This window comes from Loxodonta africana, chromosome 18, assembly GCF_030014295.1.
Source record: "Loxodonta africana isolate mLoxAfr1 chromosome 18, mLoxAfr1.hap2, whole genome shotgun sequence".
In the NCBI taxonomy this organism is placed as follows: domain Eukaryota; kingdom Metazoa; phylum Chordata; class Mammalia; order Proboscidea; family Elephantidae; genus Loxodonta; species Loxodonta africana.
The window spans coordinates 31963882-31987982 of NC_087359.1; the positions used below are offsets into that span (position 1 = coordinate 31963882).

The window sequence follows — 24101 nt, forward strand, 5'->3', positions numbered from 1 at the left end:
ACTTATCCAAGGATCCTAACTAGCTAATGGCAGTGTTGTGGTCTGAACCCAGGTCTGGCTGGCTTCAAAGTTTTAGCTCCTAACTATAATACTAAACTGCTTCCCAAGCTGAAACCCTCTCTGGATTGATACTGAAGTTTAGGGATGCTAATCAATTGTGGCACCCTTGATTAAAAGAACAAGTACCTGCTCGCTAAGCAAATAGAGAAATATCAAGGTGCACTGTGGAAGTCCAGCTCCATCCCAGGCCTTCGTACCTTTCCTAGGTTACCCTCACCCCTGTGTGTCTGTTCTAAAGGGGCTTTTCAGCTCTAAAAATTTGTCTAACAGCTAATGTCTTTCTTTTTTCTCTCCCTAGCACTTAGTGCTCTGGGAAGAGACCCAGAGTCACAGCTACTCCCTAGGGCCTCCACATGTCCTTGGCGTCCATGGGAACTCTCCTCCCAGTCGTTCACACACACTCTTCTGCGCTGCCTCTCCTGATCCTTGGTGGTCTAGGCCAGAGGTGGTGGTGGTGGTTAGGTGCCGATGAGTTGATTCCAACTCGTAGTGACCCTATGTGACAGAGTAGAACTGCCGCATAGCGTTTTCTAGCTGTATCTTTATAGAAGTAGATTGTCAGGTTTTTTTCTCCCATGGAGCTGTTGGGTGGGTTCAAGCTACCCATCTTTTGGTTAGCAGCTGAGTGCTTAACCATTGTGCCACCAGGGCTCCTAGGTCAGAGGTCAGGGAATGGAAATATCTGGGTGAGACAGGAGGAATCAGGATCAACTCCAAGTCCTTTAAGGGGCAGGGGTGAAGGTATGGAGGGTGAAATTCAACTTCTTACTGAGATTATGGGAAACCCTGGAGGTGTAGTGGTTAAGTGCTACAGCTGCTAACCAAAAAGTCGGCAGTTGAAGTCCACCAGGCCCTCTTTGGAAACCCTATGGGGCAGCTCCACTCTGTCCTATAGGATCCCTGTGTGTTGGAATCGACTCAACAGTTACAAATTTTAATGATATAAATAGTAATGGATTGAGAGCTGAGACCAGAGACAGATGTGGAAGCAATTAACCACTGGATCACTCTCTAAATATTTGGCTTTTCGGCACTCAACCTCTTTGAGTCTACTTCCTCATCTGTAAAATGGAGGTAGTGTCTACCCATAGGATGATTGTAAGGGTTAAATACGGTGATTGTTAGAATTCCCCTGCACTGTCCACCCCTCTTTCTGAATGAGCAAGTGGTTGAGAGAGAAGTGAAAAGTCCTTGACAACAGATGGGAAAGTTATTGTGTTCTGGGCATCCCTGCCCCTTACCTCCTGCCTGCCCCTGCACTGACCTTGCCGCGCTTCACCATCCTACTCCAAACCTCATGCACTTTCTCCCTGTTGTGTTGGGATAGGGTTGGAGGTGGGACTAGGACCGAAAGAAGCTCTCGGGCTCAGCGCAATTTAAGCCACAGCTGTGCTATCTAAAGCCCAAGGGAGCTGAGTGACCAGATAGGGGAGGAACATTCAGCTTTTGCCTTGAGCTCATGTCCCCAGAGACCTGTGAATGAGGGGGCGATGAAGAATAAGCTAATGCGGAACAGAGGATGCTCAGTTGAAGTCGGGACAGGAAGCACCTGAGTCTAAGGGCTGAGAATCATAGGGGGGAAACAGTAGGCTGTACAGGAGTCTTGAGGGGCAAGGAGTGGGGAACAGAAACAATCGAGGCAGTGGAAGTTTCCAAATGATGTGGCTAAGCAGAGTCAGCCGGTAAGTGGTGCCTAGGACAGGAAGGGTCTGACTCTCCCTCCCCTTCTGAAAACTCGCACTGGCTTCCAAGGACCTTGCAGCATTTGTCCAAGGACAGCCCCAAGAGCCACAGGCCTGGGGCCAGGAAAGTGCCTTTGGTATCCACTAATCTTACTGGGGAAACCTGGTGGCATAGTGGTTAAGAGGTACGACTGCTAACCAAAAGGTCAGCAGTTCAAATCCACCAGCCATTCCTTGGAAACCCTATGGGGCAGTTCTACTCTGTCCTATAGGGTTGCTATGAGGTTTGCTTTTAATCTTACTGGAAAAAGCCCTAGTGGCGCAATGGTTAAGCGCTTGGCTGCTAACTGAAGGACTGGCAATTCCAACTCACCCAGTGATCTGCTTCCCATAAAGATTACAGCCTAGGAAACGTCGTGGGGGCATTTCTACTCTGGCACATGGGGTCATATGAGTCAGAATCAACTCCGTGGCACCTAACAACAACAACAATCTCTGGGAAGACTGTTCAGGTAATTACGAAGATTCTAAAAGGGCATGGATAAGGGTAATGGGAAGGCTGAATTGGACTGTAGTGACACTGATACCGTAGAATCATATTTTGTGGCAGGACAGTTCCGAGCTGATCAGAAGACGTCAGTAGGGACCCCTGTCTCAGATGACAAATGGGTGCACCAGTAATTTGAAATGGTTTGTAAGGTCCTTATGTTGGTATTTTTTAATCCACCCATATTGCCAAGCATTCTCTAAACGCACTACCAAACCAAACCCAGTGCCGTGGAGTAGATTCTGACTCATAGCGACTCTAGGACAGAGGAGAAATGCCCCACAGGGTTTCCAAGGCGGTAAATCTTTACAGAAGCAGACTGCCCCATCTTTCTCCCAAGAAGCAGCTGGTAGGTTCAAACTGCCGAGCTTTCGGTTAGCAGCCAAGCACTTAACCGTTGCACCACCAGGGTTCCTTAAACATACAACAGAAGGGACTAATGTCTTGAAAGCCTACAAGATTTAGTCACTTTACATATTTTATTTAAACCTCACAACAGCCCCAACAGGTAGGTCTCATTATCTCCATTTTACAGATGAGAAACTGAGACTCAGAGAGGTTAAGTAACTTACCTAGATCGTACAGCAAGTAAATGGCTGAGCTATTGTGATGGTTAAGGTTGTGTGTCAACTTGCTGGGCCATGATTCTCAGTGGTTTGGCAGTTATGATGTAGTTTGGCCGTTGTAGAGTGATACAGTCGTCTCCATGGTGAGATCTGACACGATCACCTCCTTTACCGGATCTGCTGTGAGTAGCCAGTCAGTTGAAAGGGCGTTTCCTTGGAGGCATGGCTTTCATCCAGTGTAGGTGGACTTTCTGGCAAGGCTCGCTGGCTTTTACTGGCTCTGAATCCTGCAGTTGGCTCCTGTTCATCTGACCTCCGGTTCTTGAGACTTGAGCTAGCAATGTATCTGCTAATCTTGGGATTCTTCAGCCTCCGAGGTCTAATCTTGGATTCCCCAGCCCCTGCGGCTACATGAGTCGGGAGAAGCTTCAAGCCTGACCCACGAATTTGGGACTTTCCAGCCTCTACAACTGCGTAAGCCATTTCCTTGATATGTATCTTTGTCTCTTTTTCTCTCTCTCTCTACATGTATATGTGTGTATATATATACAGACCCTTCACTGATTTTGCTTCTCTAGAGGATCCAGCCTAATACAGCTATCCAACCAATAACGATAACCAGTGTATGCCCCTTTACAATGGAAAATTAACATATAACAATTTTTAAGGTGATTTCATGTACATTACCCCATTTTATTCTCATAGCCATCTTAAAAATATGAGGAAACGAGTGCAAACAGCTAGGCAGAATGGGCTTTTGAGCCCAGGGGTTCCAGACTTCAACGACTCAGCTACCCCACTGCATCTCACCAAGGTAGGGTCCTAGGCTAGTGCGCTGCGTTATGGGTGTGTCCAAGAAGTCCTCACCTGGTGAGCGGCACCAGAGCAGTTCTCAACTCTCCCCACTTCTACTCCCTGTTCACACTTCACCTACCCATCACTCCCAAGGAAATTGACCTTAATTGAAAATCCAGCATTAATACATAAACCAGCTGCCATGGAGTTGATTCTGACTCATGGGAACCCCACGTGTGTCAGAGTAGAACTGTGCTCAGTAGTTTTTTTTGCTTGTTTGTTTTATTATTTATTTATTTATTTTCCCATAGTGTTTTTTAATGACTGACTTTTCAGGTGTAGATCATCGTCAGGCCTTTCTTCTGAGATGCCTCTGGGTGACCTTGAACTTCTAACCTTTAGGTTAGCAGTAGGCCTTAACACTTTGCACCACCCAGGGACTCCCTGGGGAGAGACCTGATTGCGGAGGGGGTCTTCTTACTGTTCCTTTCATACTACTTGTATTACCTATTCAAAAAACTTTTTAACAACAAAAAATCTGCTTTGGCCAACATCCCTGTGGGTAAGGGCAGGGAGTGGCAGTGTTATGTGTCCCACCCACCAAAAAAACCAAACCATTGCTATTGAGTCGATTCCGACTCATAGTGACCCTATAGGACAGAATAGAAGTGCCCCATAGAGTTTCCAAGGAGTGCCTGGTAGATTTGAACTGCCGACCTCTTGGTTAATAGCCATAGCACTTAACTACTACACCACCAGTGTCCCACAGGTTGACTGAAAGTGCTGGGGATTATCAGGGATTTGTTAGCCGGAGTAATCAAGAACTCTTTTTTAACAATTCTTCCTTATTATTGGGTTAGTCTAGGGGCAGGCAGGCAGGCCTCTCTGCTGCCAGCAGGCAGCTTTCCAGAATCCCACCTCTCTGGACCTCTACTCCTAACCACCAGGAGGAATCAATTCTGAGTTTACCAGCCAACCAAGTTGGGACCCTGGAAAATGTGTAATGGAAATAGTGACACACTGCAGCCTTCAAGTTGACCCCACCATTCCCAAACCACAGAGCCCTAGAGCGACTCTCAAGTTCTCAAATTGGGTTTTGATCCTTTCCTGCCCTGGGTCTCATGTGAATAAAAAGTGACATGGTTCTCACAGGACCCGGCCTCTGCACTCCCTGCCAGAGGCTGGAAACCAGACCCAGTTCCCTGTTTAGAACCTGGGCTTTTTTTTTCCTCTCCTCTTCAGTAGTCTTTTTGTACTAGGAACGAAGAGTCTTTATTCACTCATTCACTCAGCAAATACATACTTCCTAAGCTCCTACTGTGTGCTGGGCTCTCTTCTAGGAGCTGAGATGCATTGGGCTCATGTTCAAACACCCTGGTTTGCTCAGAACTTTGGGTAAATTCCCAGACTACAGAGCAACTGGCCTAGACTTGTGGCCTCAGTTTCCCCACCTGTAACTGGATTGAAGGATGTCACTAGCTAGCAAGGTGACAGAGGAGAGAAAGAATTCTGACTAGGAGAACAAAGATTGAGATAATATTTTTGCTTTTTTAACCATCTAGAGGCAAGACAACTTAGCTTCCCTAGATCTCGTTTTTCCCCATCTTTAAAAGTTTCTACCTCTGGATGATTTTGCCAGAAGAGAGACAGGACTGCAGGCTTGGTAGTAAAGTAACAAATTTAGAAGGAAAGTATATTGTTCTCAATCTCCATGAAAAATGGGTGATGATAAAAGCTGGGAAGTCTTCCTTGGAAGGTTCATCCATGAATTTATAGGAAAATAATACCTAATAAATGTTTGATTATATATATATATATTCAAGTATTTAACATTATTTAAGGCTTTTTATTGAAGTACACTATCAAAAGTGTACAGCTCACTCCAGACTTTCCTGGAGCCATGAAAGTTGAGTGAACCCCTGCAATTATTGCCCTGAGATAATCTTTAAGCCTTAAACCAAATATATCTTCTGAAGTCTTCTTAAAACCAAACAATAGTTTAGCTTAACCAGTAAAAATGTCTGCCTTGAGCATTATGCTCTTTTAAGAACTATCTAAAAACCCAAACCCACTGCCATCGAGTCGATTCTGGCTCAGCCACTCGATAGGACAGAGTAGAACAGCCCCATAAGGTTTCTAAGGCTGTAAATCTTTACAGAAGCAGACTGCCACATCTTTCTCCTGCAGAGCAGCTGGTGGACTCAAACCACTGACCTTTTGGTTAGTAGCCAAGCTCTTTAACCACTACACCATCAGGACTCCTTAAGAGCTATCTATGAAAAACCAAAACCAAACCCATTGCTGTCGAGACATAGCAACCCTATAGGATAGAGTAGAACTGCCCCATAGAGTTTTCAAGGAGCACCCAATCAGTTTGAACTGTTGACCTTTTGGTTAAGCAGCCTTAGCTCTTAACCACTACACCACCAGGGTTTCTAAGAACTATCTGTAGGGGATCAAACTGACAAGAGCAACTCAAAAGATTACACAGGAAACTTAGGGGGCAGTGAATTTATGTTGATGGTGGAGACACAACTCAGAAAAGGAGGGTGAGAATGGTTACATCACTCAAAGAATGTAATAAATCTCACTCGATGGTACATGTAGAAACTGTCAAATTGGTGTATGTTTTGCTGCGTATACTCTCAACAACGAAATAAAAAAAAGCAAACTGCTCAATGTACCAACTGAACACACCCATGGATTCAGCGTCCAGAAGCGAACATGACCAGCCGGCTCTCCTTTCCTAAATGCCCCTCAGGCTTCCTTCCAGTCACTACTCCTACCCACAGGGTAACCGCTAGTCTTACTTCTAACAGCACAAATAGTTTCACCTGTTTTTAAACTTTGTATAAATGGAAACAATTTTTGTGAGATCCATCTATTTTGCTGTATGTAATTGTAGATTGTTCATTCTCATTGTGGCATAATGTACCATTATACGAATATAACACAGTTTATCTATTCTGTGGTTGACAGGCATTTGGGTAGTTTCTAGTTTTTTGGCTATTAAAATAGCCAAAGAGCCTTTTTTATATATATATTCCATTTTATGCATGTGCCACATTTTGTTTATTCATCCATCTTTTTTTTATTGTACTTTAGATGATTTACAGAGTAAAATGGCTTCTCATTAAACAATTAATACACATATAGTTTTGTGACACTGGTTGCCAACCCCACGACATGTCAACACTCACCTTTTCTCAATCTTAGTTTCCCCATTACCAGCTTTCCTGTCCCCTCCTGCATTCTTGTCCTTGCCCCTGGGCTGGTGTGCCCATTTAGTCTCCTAAAATAGCCAAATAGTTTTTGACTGTTACAAATAGTTTCCAGTTTTTCGACTGTTACTAATAGAGTATTAGAGAATACTCTAATACAAATATTTTGGTGAACAGAATATATGCATTTCTGTGAAATTTCCATGGAATTGCAGGGTCCTAAAAGTTTTTTTTTATTTTTTTAGTGTATGCATAAGCAGCCCTGTGGCACAGTGGTTATAGTGTCTGGCTGCTAACTCAAAGGTTGGCAGTACGAACCCACCAGCTGTTCCTTAGGAGAAAGATGTGGCAGTCTGCTTCCGTAAAGATTTACAGCCTTGGAAACCCTATGAAGCAGTTCTACTCTGTTCTATAGGGCTGCTATGAGTCGGAATTGACTCAACAGCAGTGAGTTTCGTTTGATTTGGTGTATTCATAGGCTCAGCTTTAGTGTTGCTGTTGTTAGGTGCTGTGGAGTCAGTTCCGACTCATAGCAACCCTATGTACAATAGAATGAAACATTGCCCGGTTCTGTGCTATCCTCATAACCATAATGCTTAAGCCCACTGTTGCAGCCACTGTGTCAATCTGTCTTGTTCAGAGTCTTCCTCTTTTTCACTGGCCCTCTACTTTACCAAGCATCGTGTCCTTCTCTAGGGACTGATCTCTCCTGATAACATGTCCAAAATATGTGAGACATAGTCTCACCATCCTTGCTTCCAAGGAGCATTCTGGTTGTACTTCTTCTAAGAGAGATTTGTCCATTCTTTTGGCAGTCCACAGCATATACAATATTCTTCACCAACACCACAATTCAAAGGCATCAATTCCTCCATCTTCCTTAGTCACTGTCCAGCTTTCACATGCATATGATGCGATCGAAAACACCATGGCTTCAGGCAAGCTCACCTTAGTCTCCAAGGTGACATCTTGACTTTTTAACACTTTAAAGAGATCTTTTGCAGCACATTTGCCTAATGCAATGCATCTTTTGATTTCTTGACTGCTGCTTCCATGGCTGTTGATGGTGGATCCAAGTAAAATGAAATCCTTGACAACTTCAGTCTTTTCTCCATTTATTATGATGTTACTTATCGGTCCGGTTGTGAGGATTTTTGTTTATGTTGCGGTGTAATCCATACTGAAGGCTGTAGTCTTTGATCTTCATCAATAAATGCTTCAAGTCCTCTTCGCTTTCAGCAGGCAAGGTTGTGTCATCTGCATAAGGCAGGTTAAAGAGTCTTCCTCCAATCCTGATGCCCTGTTTGTCTTCATATAGGCCAGCTTCTCAGATTATTTGCTAAGCATACAGACTGGATAGGTATGGTGAAAGAATACAACCCTGACGCACACATTTCCAGAGTTTAATTCACGCACTGTCCCCTTGTTCTCTTAGAACAACTGCCTCTTTATCTATGTACAGGTTCCTCAGGAGCACAATTAAGTGTTCTGGAATTTCCATTCTTCGCAATGTTGCCAAACAGTTTTTTGAAGTAATTCATACCAATATATACTTGCACTAGCAGGGTGTGAGAATCTTAATATTTTAACCAGTATGTACAATTATGTGGAGCCCTGGTGACACAGTAGTTAAGAGGTTAAGAGCTCAGCTGCTAACCAAAAGATCAGCAGTTTGATTCCAACAGCTGCTCCTTGGAAACCCTATGGAGCAGTTCTGTCCTACAGGGTTGCTACAGGTCGGAAATGACTGGATGGCAAAGGGGGAATGGGTGCAATTATGCTGTCTCCTGTCTTATTTTAATTAAAATGTTTTTCATTCATATTTTCATATATTTACAGGGCTTTCACACTTATCATTTTAAATACATCTATAGAGAGTGTTGTGGGGAAAAAACATCTCTAAGTTTAGTAAAGCAAAAAGAAAGTTTTATTCGGCATATATTCAAAAGGATAAAAGTTGAGAAGTGGACAAAGCATGTTGCCAGAGCTATGTCTGCCTGAGTCCAAGGAAATATTACAGAGTAAGAAAGAATGGGAAAACCGACAAGCATGCTGCCACAGCCATGTCTGCCCGAGTCCAAGGAAGGTTACAGAGTCATCAGTATATATTAACATTACAAATGGGCAAAACCATTGAAAGCTTCACCTTTTCACAGATTGGCTAGAAACTGTCATCCTACATTTTGAATTGCCTTTCTTAACAATCATTGGTACAGGTTTCAGTAAGGACAGTCAGGAGGGTCTTCATTGGTCCAACAAATTTCTATTCACTAAATGTTAACAGAAAAAGATAAGAGTGGAAAGTCTTTTGTGTTCTGGCTTATGTGAAAGTTTCCCTGAAAGAAATTTTCCAAGATTATTCTATCTATTGTCTTTATACCTCAGGGCCCAGTCGATGTGTCCTTCTGAGTCCTTGTGAGCCCAGCTCCAGCTGGGTCACATTCTCTGTCCTCAAAGACAGGGAATAATGACTCCCAATATTATACCCTAAATCAAGAGGGAGCATGAAATTGGGGGAAGAATGTGGCCTGGCAAGTATAGGGGATGCAGAATTTAAACACCCATAGAGTATATACTACGATTCATGGAGAGGCATGTGTGTCAGAGTAGAACTGTGCTCCATAGGGTTTTCAATGGCTGATTTTTAGGAAGTAGACTGCCAGCCCTTTCTTCCGAGCACCTCTAGGTGGACTGGAACCTCCAACCTTTAGGTAACAGGAGAGCATATTAACCACCGGGGACTCCTCCACAGAGGCCAAGCAGGTAATAAAAAATGATTAAAGGAGCTGTGCAGGAGCAGTGCCTGCCCTGGATAAACAAATGTAACTCAGAAGTAACTGCCACCCGAAAATAGGGGCCCAAAGTGAGCAAATCTTTAGATTTTTCTTTTTATTTTTAAAGAAAAGCCAAAAACTCCGGATCTTTAAATTTCGGCAATTAATTCCTTTTTTTGGAAAATACCACCCTGGCCAAACAAAACTTGTCAGTGGATCAGATGCCCAGCACTTAAGTTTTAAACCTGGGGACTAGGGGTTTAGGCCTATCTTTGGGGGACTGGGGGATTTTGACTGCTGCAAATCACTTCATCTGTTAAAGCTTAATTTCCTCTCCGGTCAAAAGGGGAAAACAGAAGCCCATCCTTTTATATACAAAAACCCACTGCCCTCGACGGTTAAATGAGCTGATTCAGGAGCTGTTAAACGCTATACAAAGCAGAGTATGCCTTCTTTGTTCTGCACGGACTCACTCTACTTAAAGCATTTGGGGGGGTTTCAGCTTCCTACCAGGCAGTTTAAGACTGGAAATTCTTAAGTATACAAGATTTTTTTTTTAGAAAATCCGCTGAATAGGATCCCGCTGGGATGCAAGGGGTTAAGAGGAAATAGCCTATTAGGGTCTTTCTAATCTGAGAATCTCAGGACCTTAAAAGTACCTAGCAGTCCTCTAAAAGCCACGACTCAAAGGTGCTTGGCTGGTTGACCCACCGAGGGCCCGTAAAATCCTAGAGTAACTTTAGAGCAGAACGTGGAGCAGAGCATCACCGTCCCGCGTTGCCTGGACCAAGGCCTTGGCCGAGAGCAGAGAAGACAACTCCGAGGCTCGTTTGAAGAAACCCTGGAGACCCAGGTAGGCGTCCTTCACGGCGCCTTGAGAGCCCGCTCAAACCGAGGCATGGCCCGCGGGGGGCTCCTGTCCCGAGAACCAAGCTGGTCGACAGAACTGTCGGAGAGACGAGATCTGCGATCCAGACCCCCCGAGCGTGGGTTCTGCACGCGCAGCGACTCCGGCGCGTCGGGGACAGCAGGGGAGCGAGCGGACCAGACTGCGGAAAGTTGGACGCTCTTGCCGCGGGCCGCGCGCTCCGGGGCTGGACGTGGGGGGGCTCCCACCCGAGCGCCACGTGCCGCGCGACCCCCGCTCCCAGGCCGCGGCGGGACGCCCCTGCCCCCACCGCGGTGCGTAGTGCGCAGGCGCCTCCCCGCGGGTCCGGGCGGCGGGAGCGGGAGGCGGCGGCGGGAGCGGGTTCAGCCTCGGCTGGAGACTGAGGCGAAGTCGGTGGCGAAGGAGGTGGAGGAGCGGCGAGGGTGGCGGCCAAGGCGATGGCGACGCGAGACACATGAGGCGGCCGCTGGCGGGACGGGCCGAGGCCCGGCGGAGGAGGCGGCTCCGAGAGAACCTGCCGCCCGGTGAGGGGCTGCCCCAGGGCCGGCTGTGGAGAAGCGGGCTAGGGGCGGGACTCAGGGGTGGCGGAGGAACTTGTGGGGAGTCCGGAGGAGGGCCGAGGAGAACGGGGGTCCGGGAAGGAGCGCGGCCGGGGGCTGGGGGAGGGAAAGGGGCGCCGCCGAGGGGTTCCCGCAGAGCCCGGACGGGCAGCGCCGCCCGCGTCCTGCCGCCGCTCCCGGCGCGCCCTCCCCCTTTGTCCCCAGGCGCGCGGTTTCCAAATTGGGAGGGAAACGGCTCGGGGGCGGGTCCGGGCCGCTGCGGCCGCGCTGGTACCCGGACCCAGGTCGGGCCCGGCGGGCAGCCCGCAGGACCCCGGCGCGCACCTTGGCTGTGCTCGCAACTCCTCCGGGCGGTTAGGGGCGCAGGGACACGCCGGGACCGCCCCTCGCCGCCTGGTCGCTTCGCGGGCTGGTCTTTGTCTCCCGGACACTCGGCCCCTGACATCACTCCGTGCGGCGTGCGGGTTAGTTTTACTCTTCTAACATCTCCCTGCCGGGACCCCTCCTCCTGGGAGTGTTTTAGAGAAGATTTAGTTGGAGGGCTGGAAGGATTTAACGTTGTGTGTTGGGGGTGAGAAGACTAGGGTGATAGTCGCCTCTTTTAAAAAAAAAATTATTTATGTATGTTGTCGAGGATATACGCAGCAGAACATACACCAATTCTACAGTTTTACAGGTACAGTAAGTGACATTGATTAAGTTGTGCAGCCCTTCTCACCCTTCTGTTCTGTTTTCCCCCCGTTAACATAAATTCGCTGCCCCCTAAATTCCTGTCTAATCTTTCGAGTTGCTCTTGTCAATTTGATCCCCTACAGATAGGTCTTAAAAGAGCCTAATGTTCAATACGGACATTCTTTACCAATTCAGCTAAACTATTGTTTGGTTTTAGGAAGACTTCAAGTGGATATTTTTGGCTAGTTTTAAAGATTATCCCAGGGCCGGTAGTCACGTCTTGATGAACACGTTTCCTTTTTTTAAATGATGTATTTTTTTCCACTTGGTGTAACTTTGAAGAGTTGTTTTTTTCTTTAGTCTTCACCTTCAAAATTTAGAGAAGGCGCGCTAACGGTGTGATTGTGGGCAGTTCTGTGGTCGGCGGCTGCCTTGGAGCTTTGAGTTAAAAAGACGGACCTGAATGTGCGGTTTAGAATTTGTTTTTTGCCGGTGTTTCTAAGATTGGTATTACTTTTACTTTCTGCAACGAGCGAGTATGGTTTTATCATTTGAAGGAATTTTTGTTCAGTAAGAACTGGTAATGGTACCTATTTCATCGTGCTTACGATTTTGTTAGTATCAAATTTATTCTTTGTGAAATAGAGTAAATCAAGTTACAGTAAGTTGTTTTGGTTATGTGTTACCTTGTATGCCTAATAAGGCGAAAATTATTTTGTGTGTGTTGTGTATACATTTAAGTGAGGATATATGTGAAAGCAAGTTGCTTTGGATAAGTGTTATCTTGTATGCTTCATAAAGCTAAAATTATTGTACGTGTGTTGTGTAAACGTTTAAGTGAGTATATGTGAAGGCTATAGAAATCAAACTCAATTAGAGGGATTTTAATTCCTTGATAAGTAGAGAACAACATATCCCAAGTACATAAATATTTGTAGAATAAAAGGACTAATAATGTGACTTAGAGTTCAGATCTTTTCCCCCTAAAGGGGGTTTTAGATACTCAGAATAAGAATGCAGAAAAATAAATGAGGTAATTCCAGAGCTCTTCACTGAAAATATCGTGAATTGTGGTTAAGCTTGCTGATTGTTTTTGGAATTTAGAATTTGTATATTGCAGATTCCTTAAGTGCTGTATAAAATGGCAGAATTAAACATGAACTCTTCTGGGTAAAAGGTTAAAAAAAAAAAAAATCTCTGGCAAGCAAATCTGTGTCTTAGTTTTTGCCAGATCTTTGTAAGCAGAGTGTTGTAGGCAAACAACATTCTGAAGAGACTACATAAAAGTTATATGGGAATTTTCCTTTTAGAATTTGTTCTAATTTGTAGTGATTTAATATTATTTACTATACGTCTTACACAGTTATGTGCTTTTCCAAAGCATCTCAAATGTCCTTTCCAAAGGTAATACTTTTAACTTCTTTTTAGGTTGTTTGACTTCGGAATTGGTTTTCTGCTTGCTCTAGGTGACCACCACACTTGACTTAAAAAGGAGCAAAGGACCCAGTAACTTTCTCAGTAGAGAGAGTTCATGGAGGTAGAATTGCATTTTGCCCTTAATCCAAAGAATTTAAGAAGTTAGTCTATCTCCAGCATAACAATTTTACTTTTAAGTGCTATTACCTCAATAATTTTTTTTTTATAGATCAGCTAGAGGGAAGGGATGCAGAGTTCTGTCTCTGGTTATTCCCCTTTCCTCCCCAGTTAGCCACAGGTTCACGTACCAATTTAGTAATTTGGGTCCTAAAATAGAATATATATATTTAAAGTTGAGAGCATTATTCTCTTAATAAATACATAGTGTTTGTTCCATACTTAATTCAGGACAAAGATAAGAATTCCAAAAGTTTTTAAAACGTATTTTGAAGGCTGTTGGTTTTATTTGAAGTTTTTTCACATTTCAGAATTAATGAGGGGTGTGTCAAAATATCTGCTGATAAAAATTTAGGAAAAGAAAAGGTAGTGATTACTCTTGCTTTTGCATACCTTTCTTCTGAGACTAGATATTAGAAGATAGATTTTGGCTAATATCATTAACCCGAAACTTAGACATAGAAAAGAGTTCTGAACTGTTGATAACAGCTAAGTGCCATCATTGTTTTTTAAACATGCTACAAGTGATGAGTTAATCATTTAGCTTCTGTGGAAGTAATGACCTGTTCAAATGTATTATCTTATTCCCTTAAGTCTCAAGAATGAATGAACAGTCAGTCAATACTGGTATACAGTAGTATACTCTTGAGTTGTGCAGGATGCAGTGGCTGACAGCATTCCATGACAATAGTTTATGATTTAGATCTGTGGAATGTCTCGTTCAAAGGCTTTTTGCCAAGACAAGATCTCTGCTTATAGCATAAGCAACGACAAGCTCTGTAGAATGATGATATTGTAGCACCAGCAAAATTTGGATAAAAGTGTTCTGGTAGCTATTCATTCATTCACTGAACTGTTCAGATCAGTGTCAGGCACTGGGCTAGATGGTGAAGATATAAGGCTTATACTATATGGTTTTTTCTCTCAAAATGTTCACAGTTTAACATGCTGAAAAGCTTAGCAATCGGGAAATTATCTAAAATCTTTGAAACAAAAGAAATGTATAGGATTTCAGAATTAAATTTTGCTTCCCCCCCATAGAAATAGCAAACATGGAATAAACTTCACACACTTATGTTTTTAACCTTTAATTTCTAAACTATTCAACTCTCAAATAGTTATAAACATTTTTTTTAATTTATATCTTTGGAAGATTTATTCCTTTTAAATGAGTTTACTGTTACATAACTGATGAGTGAGTTATAAAATTCCTTCTGGGAATATTCAGAGTAAAATGGAGGACTGTCTATTTTTAGGGGATTCCCTTCGACTCATTCTTGGACGTGGGATTCATAATAGTCCATCCAGAGTTGGTGTTTATTTGAATTCAAAACATTGTTTCCTGAGATACCCTTCACTTAGGTTGTAATTTTCCCTCCTTCCTCTTTGTTTCTTCTCTCCGGTTTTTTCCCACCAACTCCTCTACCAGATCTTCTCCCCCTCAGGGTAATATATATGTATGTGTGTTGACCAGATAAACTGACCATGTTACATGGGTAAAAGGATTGATACATTAGGGCACGTTGTTTAAGACTCACTGATTACACAATGCGGTTAATGTAGTTGATGTCACTAAATTGTATACAATAAAAATGTTAAATTGACAAAGGTTGTGATGTATATTTATTTGCGACAATAAAAAAAAGGGACAAGCATTTACAAATAAAAATAGGGGCAAGGGAGCCTTCTACTCGTTGCATGCTATAAAATGGCTGTTTAATTCAAGGATAAAAAATAATTTCCCTCCATCCCCATCTCTTCAGATACTTTTCAGAGACTGAATTTAATTCCTCCACATTTCTTATGGAGTCTTGGCCTTGGGTATATGGAGTACTGATAGAGTTCGATGAGTTCTGAGAATCCTCTGCTCCTCAAAACAATACCTCCTGACCTGCTGACTGATGCCTCAGATTCCCTTATGAGAAATTTTACAATTAGAGAAAAAGCTTAATTTGATAATAACACCTCTGAAAGAAACAGATTCAGAATAAAATCAATGAGCAATAACAGATTACCTCCTGAGAGCTGGTTTTTGGTAAAAGATTAAGAGTGCACGTATGCATTAGACATGATATGTTAATAGCCAACATGTACTGTGCATTTAATACCTGCCAGGCATTGTTCTGGCAGTGCTACAACAGGTTAAGCACTCAACTACTAACTGAAAGGTTGGTGCTTCAAACCCAGCCAGAGACTCCTCGGGAGACAGGCCTGAAGATCTGCTTCAGAAAGGTCACAGTCTTGAAAACCCTATGAAGCAGTTCTACTTTGCACACTTGGGGTTGCCATGAGTTGAAATCGATTGGACGACTTCTGACAACAGGTGTTCTATGTGAATTAACTTGTTTTAATCCTTAGAAGGTAGATACTATTGTAATCCACATTCTACAGAGAAAGAAACTGAGACTCAGAAGAAACTGCGCAGCCAGATCTGCAGTTGATGGTCTGGCTCGAATCTTGGTCCATAGTCTTCCTCTCTTCTCACCCTAATCTTATCCAGTCTGTAGCTTCAGTTACCATGTATATTTTGAAGACTCACAAATTTTAATCTCTAGCCCAGAATCCTTTTCTTACGCCAGCTGCCTGCTTAGTATCTCCATTTAGATACTCAGAGGCACTTTGGATTGAGTTGTCCATATTGAGCTCTTGATCTTGACTCTAAACCTAGACCTTCTTCATTGTTCCGTCTTTCAATAAGTGACTCTGTCAACTTCTTTTTGAGGCTAGACTCAAGATTAGTCTCAGTTTCCCTATCCCAGTCTAGGCTGCCTCTTCCCAAGACTGTTAGAAAAACCAAAAACCAAACCCTTTGCCATCATGATGATTCTGACTCAAAGGCTATTATAGCAGTTTCTAAATGGTCTTTCCTCATTCTCTCTTTAAAAAAAAAAAAGTGTATTATGAAATATTTAAGACAGAAAAAGTAATAAAGAATACTACAATGAGTACATGTGTGCCACTTGGCAGCTTAAGAAATAAAACAGTACCAATACTGTTGAAGTCCTCTGTGTGCCCCTACCTGATTGCATCCTTTCTCCCCCTCCCCACCCCCAGCTGTAGGCCTCCTTACCAGAGGTAATCACCAACTTCAATTTATTATTCCCTTGCATTTCTTTATACTTTATAGGCATATATCTCTAAGCAGTTTGCTCTCATCCACGAGGTGTCTTTAACTGGATTCCAACTCATAGTGACCCTCTGTATAACAGAACAAAACACTGCCTGGTCCTGCACCGTCCTGACTTTGATTGCCAACCCCATGACATGTCAACACTCCCCTTCTTGACTTGCGGTTCCCTTTTACCAGCTTTCCTGTCCCCTTCTGCCTTGTACTCCTTGCCTCTGGGCTGGTATGCCCATTTAGCCTCATTTTGTTTTATGGGCTTGTTTAATCTTTGGCTAAATAAAGGGTGAACCTCAGGAGTGACTTCAGTACTGAGTTAAAAGGGTGTCCAGGGGCTATACTCACAGGGCTTCTCCAGCCTCTGTCAGACTAGTAAGTCTGGTCTTTTTTTGTGAGTTAGTATTTTCTTCTGCATTTTTCTCCAACTCTGTCTGGACCCTGTCAGAGCAGTCAGAGGTGGTAGCTGGGCACCATCTAGTTGTGCTGGACTCACTCTGATGGAGGCCATGGTACCCGTGGTCTGTTAGTCCTTTGGACTAATCTTTCCCTTGTGTCTTTGGTTTTCTTCCTTATCCCTTGCTCTTTATGGGGTGGGTCCAATGGAGTATCTTAGATGGCCGCTTACAAGCTTTTAAGACTCTAGACACTATTCACCAAAATAGGATGTAGAACATTTTCTTTATAAGCTGTTAAGCCAGTTGAGCCAGATGTTCTCTGAGACCATGGTCCCCACAGCCCTCAGCCCAGTAATTCAGTCCCTTGGAGTTTGGATGTGTCTATGAAGCTTCCATGACCTTGCCTTGGTCAAGTTGTGCTGACTTGCCCAGTATTGTTACTGTCTTACTCTTTACCAAAGTTACCACTTATCTATTGTCTAGTTAGTGTTTTTCCCTTCCCCCCACTCCCCTCCCTAATAACCGTCAAAGATTGTTTCTTTCTGTGTGTAAACCTTTTCATGAGTTTTGATAATAGTGGCCTCATATAGTATTTGTCCTTTTGTGATTGACTTACTTCACTCAGCATAATACCCTCCAGATTCATCCATATTGTGAGGTGTTTCACAGATTCATCATTGTTCTTTATTGTTGCTAAGTATTCCACTGTCTGTATGTACCATAGTTTATCCATTTATCTGTTGATGGGCACTTAGGTTGTTTCCATCTTTTTTGCTATTGTGAATAATGCTGCAGTGAACATGGGTGTGTACATGTCTATTTGTGTGACAGCTTTTATCCCTCTAGTATGTATTCCTAGGAGTGGGTTTGCTGGGTTGTATGGTATTTCTATTCCTAGTTTTTAAAGGAAGCGCCATAACGTGTTCCAAAATGGTTGTACCATTTTATATTTTACATTCCCACCAGCAGTGCATAGGAGTTCCAAGCTCTCCACAGCCTCTCCGGCATGTGTTACTGTTTTTTTTTTTTTATTCTCGCTAGTAATGTTGGGGTTGCTTGATTTCTTGACTGCTGCTACCATGAATATTGATTTTGGATCCAAGTAGAACAAATCCTTGACAACTTCAGTCCTTTCTCCATTTATCATGAGGTTGCTTTTTGGTCCAGTTGTGAGGATTTTTGTTTTCTTTATGTTGAGGTGTAATCCATAACGAAGGCTGTAATCTTTGCTCTTCACCAGTAAGTGTTTCAAGTCCTCTTCACTTTCAGCAAGCAGTGTTGTGTCATCTGTATATGGAAGGTTGTCAGTGAGTCTTCCTCCAGTCCTGATGCTGTGTTCTTCATGTAGTCTGGCTTGTCAGATTATTTGCTCAGCATACAGATTGAATAAGGGTGAAAGGATACAACCCTCAACGCACATCTTTTCTGATTTGAAACCACTCAGTATTCCCTTGTTCTGTTTGAACGACTGCTTCTTGGTATATGTACAGGTTCTTCAGGAGCACAATTAAGTGTTCTGGAATTTTCATTCTTACCAATATTATGTACAGTTTGTTATCATACACACAGTCGAATGGCTCTGCCTAGTCAATAAAGCACAGGTAACCATCTTTCTGGTATTCTCTGCTTTTAGCCAAGATCTGTCTCACATCAGCAATGATAGCTCTCGTTCCACGTCCTCTTCTGAGTCTAGTCTGAATTTCTGGCAGTTCCCTGTTGATGTACCGCCACAGCCGTTTTGAATTTTCTTCAGCAGAATTTTACTTTTGTGTAATATTAATGATACTGTTTGATAATTTCCACATTCTGTTGGATCACCTTTTTTTGGAATGGACACAAATACTAATCTCTTCCAGTTGGTTGGCCAGGTAACTGTCTTCCATGTTTCTTGGCATAGATGAGTGAGAGCTTCCAGTGTTGTATCCATTTGTTGAAACATGTCAGTTGGTATTCTTTCAATTTCTGGAGCTTTATTTTTTGCCAGTGGCTTCAGTGCAGCTTGGACTTCTTCCTTAAATACCATCAGTATTGATCATATGCTACCTCCTGAAATGGTTGAATGTCAACCAGTTCTTTTTGGTACAGTGACTCTGTATTCCTTCCATCTTTTTTTTCTTTTTTTCTGGGTATATACTTTTTTTTTTTTTAATTGTGCTTTAGGTGAAAGTTAGCAAATTAGTTTCTTATTAAACAATTAATACACAAATTATTTTGTGGTGTTGGTTGCCAACTCTGCTATGTGTCAGCACTCTCCCCTTCACCCCAGGTTCCCCATTTCCTGTCCCTTCCTGCCTTCTTGTCTTTGCTTTTGGGGTGGTGTACCCATTTAGTCTCATATATGGGATTGAACCGTGAAGTACGTTTCTCACATGTGTTGTTGCCTGCCCTGTAGACCTGTCTAATCTTTGGCTGAAGGGTGACCCTCAGGAGTGACTTCAGTACTGCCTTAAAAGGGTATCCTGGGGCCGTACTCTCAGGGTTTCTTCAGTCTCTGTCAGACCAGGTCTTTTCTGTGTATGTGTGAATTTGAATTTTGTTCTACATTTTTCTCCTGCTCTGTCTGGGACAGTCTATTGTGATCTCTGTCAGAGCAGTCTGTGTTGGTAGCTGGGCACCATCTGGTTGCACTGGGTTCAGTCTGATGGAGGCTGTGGTAGTTGTGGTCCATTAGTCCTTTGGACTAATCTTTTCCTTGTGTCTTTGGTTTTCTTCATTGTTCTTTGCTCCAGCCAGGATGGGACCAGTAGATGTGTCCTAGATGGCTGCTTGCAGGCTTTTAAGATGCCAGACGCTACTCACCATAGTCAGATGTAGAACATTTTCTTTATAAACTATGTTATGTCAATTGAGCTAGATTTTCTCGAGACCATGGTACCCAGCCCTCAGCCCAGTAACTTGGTCCCGAAGTTTGGGTGTGTCAGCGAAGCTCCTGTGACTTTGCCTTGGTCAAGTTGTGCTGACTTCCCCAGTATCCTTTCATCTTTTTTTGATGCTTACTGTGTTATTCAGTATTTTGCCCATAGAATCCTTCAGTATTGCAACTCGAGGCTTGAATTTTTTTTTTTTTTTCCAGTCCTTTCAGCTTGAGAAATGCCAAGTGTGTTCTTCCCTTCTGGTTTTCTAACTCCAGATCTTTGCACATTTCACATTATAATACTTTGTCTTCTTGAAAGAAAAGAGTAAAATGGGTGTTAGAAGAAACTCTGAAACTTGCTTTTGAATGTAGAGTAGCCAAAGGGAATAGAAGAAATAATGAAGTAAAAGAGCTGAACAGAAGATTCCAAAGGGCAGCTCGAGAAGACATCCATTGTTAAGCCCCACCAATCCATTCTTTTGATAGCAGCTACAGTTATTTTTATAAAACACAAATTTCATGTCACTTGTTTGAAAGGTTCTGTTGCCTCCCTCTAAAGCCCTGCGTCTTTATTTAACAAGGTGTAACCTGGGCTTGTTCCCTCTCATTGTTTTTACTTTTTTATTCTGTGTGGGCTAGCCATACTGATTTTTTTTTTTTTTTCTTCCTATTGCCTTACTATTCAAAGCTCACTCAGGGGCCTTTGCACATGCTATAGCTAATCTTGGCTGGAAGGTTCCTTCAGAATCTTCTTAAATATCACTTCTGTGGAGAAGCCTTCTCAGATCCTCTTTAATGAAGGTAGCCAAAACCTGTTGCTTCCGACTCATAGCAACACTATAGGACAGAGTAGAATTGCCTCAGAGGGTTTCCAAGGAGCAGCTGGTGGATTTGAACTGCTAACCTTTTGGTTAGCAGCCAAGCTCTTAACCATTGTACCACCAGGGCTCCAGACTAGGTTAAACTAGGTTAGGGACTCCCTAAATACACTTAAAAAAATAATACACTCTTACAGCACTATGTACATATGTAGGATTTATCACAATTATAATTAATTAATTTATCTCCCCATTAGACTGAAATGTATATTCCATAAGTTCAGGAGCAGTGTTATCTTGGGTACCCAAGTATCCCCGGAACCTAGCTCATAGTTCATTTATGTATTCAGGAACTATTTGAGTACCTACTACTTTATTTTTTTATTGTGAAAATACACGTGGCAAAACATACGCTGTCTGATTTCTAGGTATACGATTCAGTGTCGCTGATTACATTCTTCAAGTTGTACACCCGTTCTCACTATCCTTTCCAAATCATTCCACCACCATTAACACAAACTTAATGTCCCATTAGCAGAAACTCCCCTTCCCTTTCCTTCCTACGCCTGATAACCACTAATAATATTTAGTTTCTCCATGTATTTCTGTATATTTGCTTCAGGAGCTCTGATAGCGCACTAGTTAAGTGCTCAGCTGCTAGCTGACAGCTTAGCAGTTCCAGCCCTCCAGTTGTTCTATGGGAAAAAAGACCTGAAGATCTGCTCCTCTAGGATAACAGTCTGGGAAACCCTATGGGGCAGTTCTGCTCTCTCATATGGGGTTGCAGTGAATTGGAATCAACTCAGCTGCACACAACAGCAGCAATAACATATACTTATTTCATATAAGTGAAATATATAGTGTTTATCCCTTTGCAACCGACTTTTTTTACTCGACGTGATGTTCAGCTATGTTGTGGCATGCATCAGGACTGCATTTCTCTTGTTTATCCATTCATCTGTTGATGGATATTTTGGTCGTTTCCACCTTTTGGCTATCGTAAACAGTGCTGTGATGAACATTGGCACACAGGTTTCTATTTGCATTCCTGCCATTCCTTCTTCTGGATATGTTCCTAGGTTTGGGATTGCTGGGTCATATAGTGGTTCTATGTCAATATCTTTTTTATTTTTAGTTCGCAATTGTAGTGACGTAGCTTCTGACACAGCTTTTGTGTTTTTGACTAGAGACCTCATTATCGTATGTTGTTTTTCTGCATTATTGGTTTTATATACCAATACTGTACTAGGTCCTTGTTGTTGTTATGTGCTGTCGAGTCAGTTTCTACTCACAGCAACACTATGCACAACAGAACGAAACCCTGCCCGGTCCTGTGCCATCCTTAACAATTGTTGTTATGCTTGAGCTCATCGTTGCAGCCACTGTGTCAATCCACCTCGTTGTGGATCTTCCTCTTTTCCACTGACCCTGTACTTTGCCAAGCGTGTCATCTTTCTCCGGGGATTGATCCCCCCGACAACATGTCCAAAGTATGTTAAGACATAGTCTTGCCATCCTTGCTTCTAAGGAGCATTCTGGCTGTACTTCTTCCAAGACAGATTTGTTCGTTCTTTTCGCAGTCCGTGGTGTATTCAATATTCTTTGCCAACACCACAATTCAAAGGGTTCAGTTCTTCTTCGGTCTTCATATTCATTGTCCAGCTTTCACATGCATATGATGCAATTAAAAATACCATGGCTTGGATCAGATGCACCTTCAAGGTGACATCTTTGCTTTTTAACACTTTAAAGAGGTCCTTTGTGGCAGATTTACCCAATGCAACGTGTCATTTGATTTCTTGACTGCTGCTTCCATAGCTGTTGGTTGTGGATCTGAGTATAAAAGGAAGTTCTTGACAACTTCAGTCTTTTCTCTGTTTATCATGATGTTGCTCATTGGTCCAGTTGTGAGGATTTTTGTTTTCTTTATGTTGAGGTACAATCCATACTGAAGGCTTGGTGTTTGATCTTCATTAATAAATGCTTCAAGTCCTCTTCACTTTCAACAAGCAAGGTTGTGTCATCGGCATAATGCAGGTTGTTAATGAATCTCCTTCCAATCCTGATGCCCTGTTCTTCTTCATATAGTCCAGCTTTTCATATTATTTGCTCAGCATACAGATCGAATTGGTATGGTGAAAGAATACAACCCTGATGCACAGCTTTCCTGACTTTAAACCAATCATTATCCCCTTGTTTTGTCCGAACAACTGCCTCTTGATCTATGTAAAGGTTCCTCAAGAGCACAATTAAGTACTAGGTCCTTAGTAAATATTTATTGACGTAAACTTAACTAACAGCCACAGCCTGATCAATCTTCAGCAGTTTTAATAGACTGAAAATACAATGATCACCTATGGTATAGTATACATGGCAGTGGGGAATCTTGCCTCCCAGGAAGGCTTAGTTGGAATAAAGAAATTAAAGATTAGATTTTTTTTTCTTTGAAATGATGTATCTAATTCTGATATTTATTTCTTTGTATTTGGTGAGCCAAGGGTCAGGATAGGTCATATCCCAATAAACTGGACATTTTATATGTTTGTACATTATAGCCGAAGTTGGCAATTTTTGTACTTGAGTGTTTTACTTCCTTAACTTTTTAAAATATATGTATATATATTGGAGTAGGTAATGTATTTTGTGGTATAAAGTCCCAAAGGTGTGAAAGGATATACTTTGAAATTGAGTCTGACTTTATTCTTTTCCTGACACTCAGCCACCTGTGTGTTTTTTTTTTTTTTTTTTTTTACCCCCAGAGGCAATTGCTGTTTCCAGTTTTTTGTGAATCCTTCCAGAGATATTCCAGGCATTTACAGTATTCCTTCTTCTCCACATAAATGGTAGCATACTATACATAGTGCTCTACATGCTGCTTTTTTCACTAACATACCTTGGACTTTGATTTGGATAGAACTGCCGCATTCCTTTTAACTGCTAGATGTGCCATAATTGATTTACCCAGTTTCTTCCCGTTTCCGTCATTGATTCCGACTCATAGTGACCCTATAGGTTAGAGTAGAACTGCCCCATAGGGTTTCCATGGCTATAAATCTTTACAGAAACAGACTGCTACATCTTTCTCCCAAGGAGTTTGAATTGCAGACCTTTTGGTTAGCAGCCAAGCATTTAACCACTGCGCCACCTGGGCTCCTTCTCAGTTCCTTAACTGATAGACTTTTAGGTTGTTTCCAGTCCATTATTGACAGTGCTGCAGTGACTATCTTCGTATGTTATTTTTTATAATGCTCACAAACAAAAATTTGTTCTGTACACCCTTCCTTATCAGTGATCTGTTATCAAAACTTTCATCTCTTCCAGTTATATAAATGAAAAATAGTCTATCAGTGTAGTTTAATTTGCAAATCTCTAATTTTTTTTTTTTTAATTACTAGTCAGGTTAAATATCTTTTCGTATTGTATTATTAAAGGCCATTTGTATTTTATTTTCTGGGAACTGTCTCTTAGTATCCATTGAGCATTCTTCTGTCGAGTGATCTTTTTATTATTGATCCTTTGGAACTCTTTATGTATTGGAGAACTTAGGTGTT

The 24101-nt window shown here is 42.4% G+C and overlaps 1 protein-coding gene across 3 annotated transcripts in view; it reads left to right on the forward strand.

The window, feature by feature from the left end:
• The first annotated feature begins 10925 nt into the window (after positions 1–10925).
• GJC1 (gap junction protein gamma 1) overlaps positions 10926–24101 on the forward strand; it is a 39714-nt gene continuing 26538 nt past the window's right edge. Inside the window, exon 1 of one of the 3 annotated variants that reach the window (XM_064271026.1) lies at positions 10926–11058. The gene's annotated coding sequence lies outside the window, so the exon portion shown is untranslated. Of the gene's footprint in view, positions 11059–11441; positions 11559–11582; positions 11771–24101 lie in introns of those variants that run through there. The other 2 variants (XM_010594520.3, XM_064271027.1) reach the window with 2 other exon arrangements.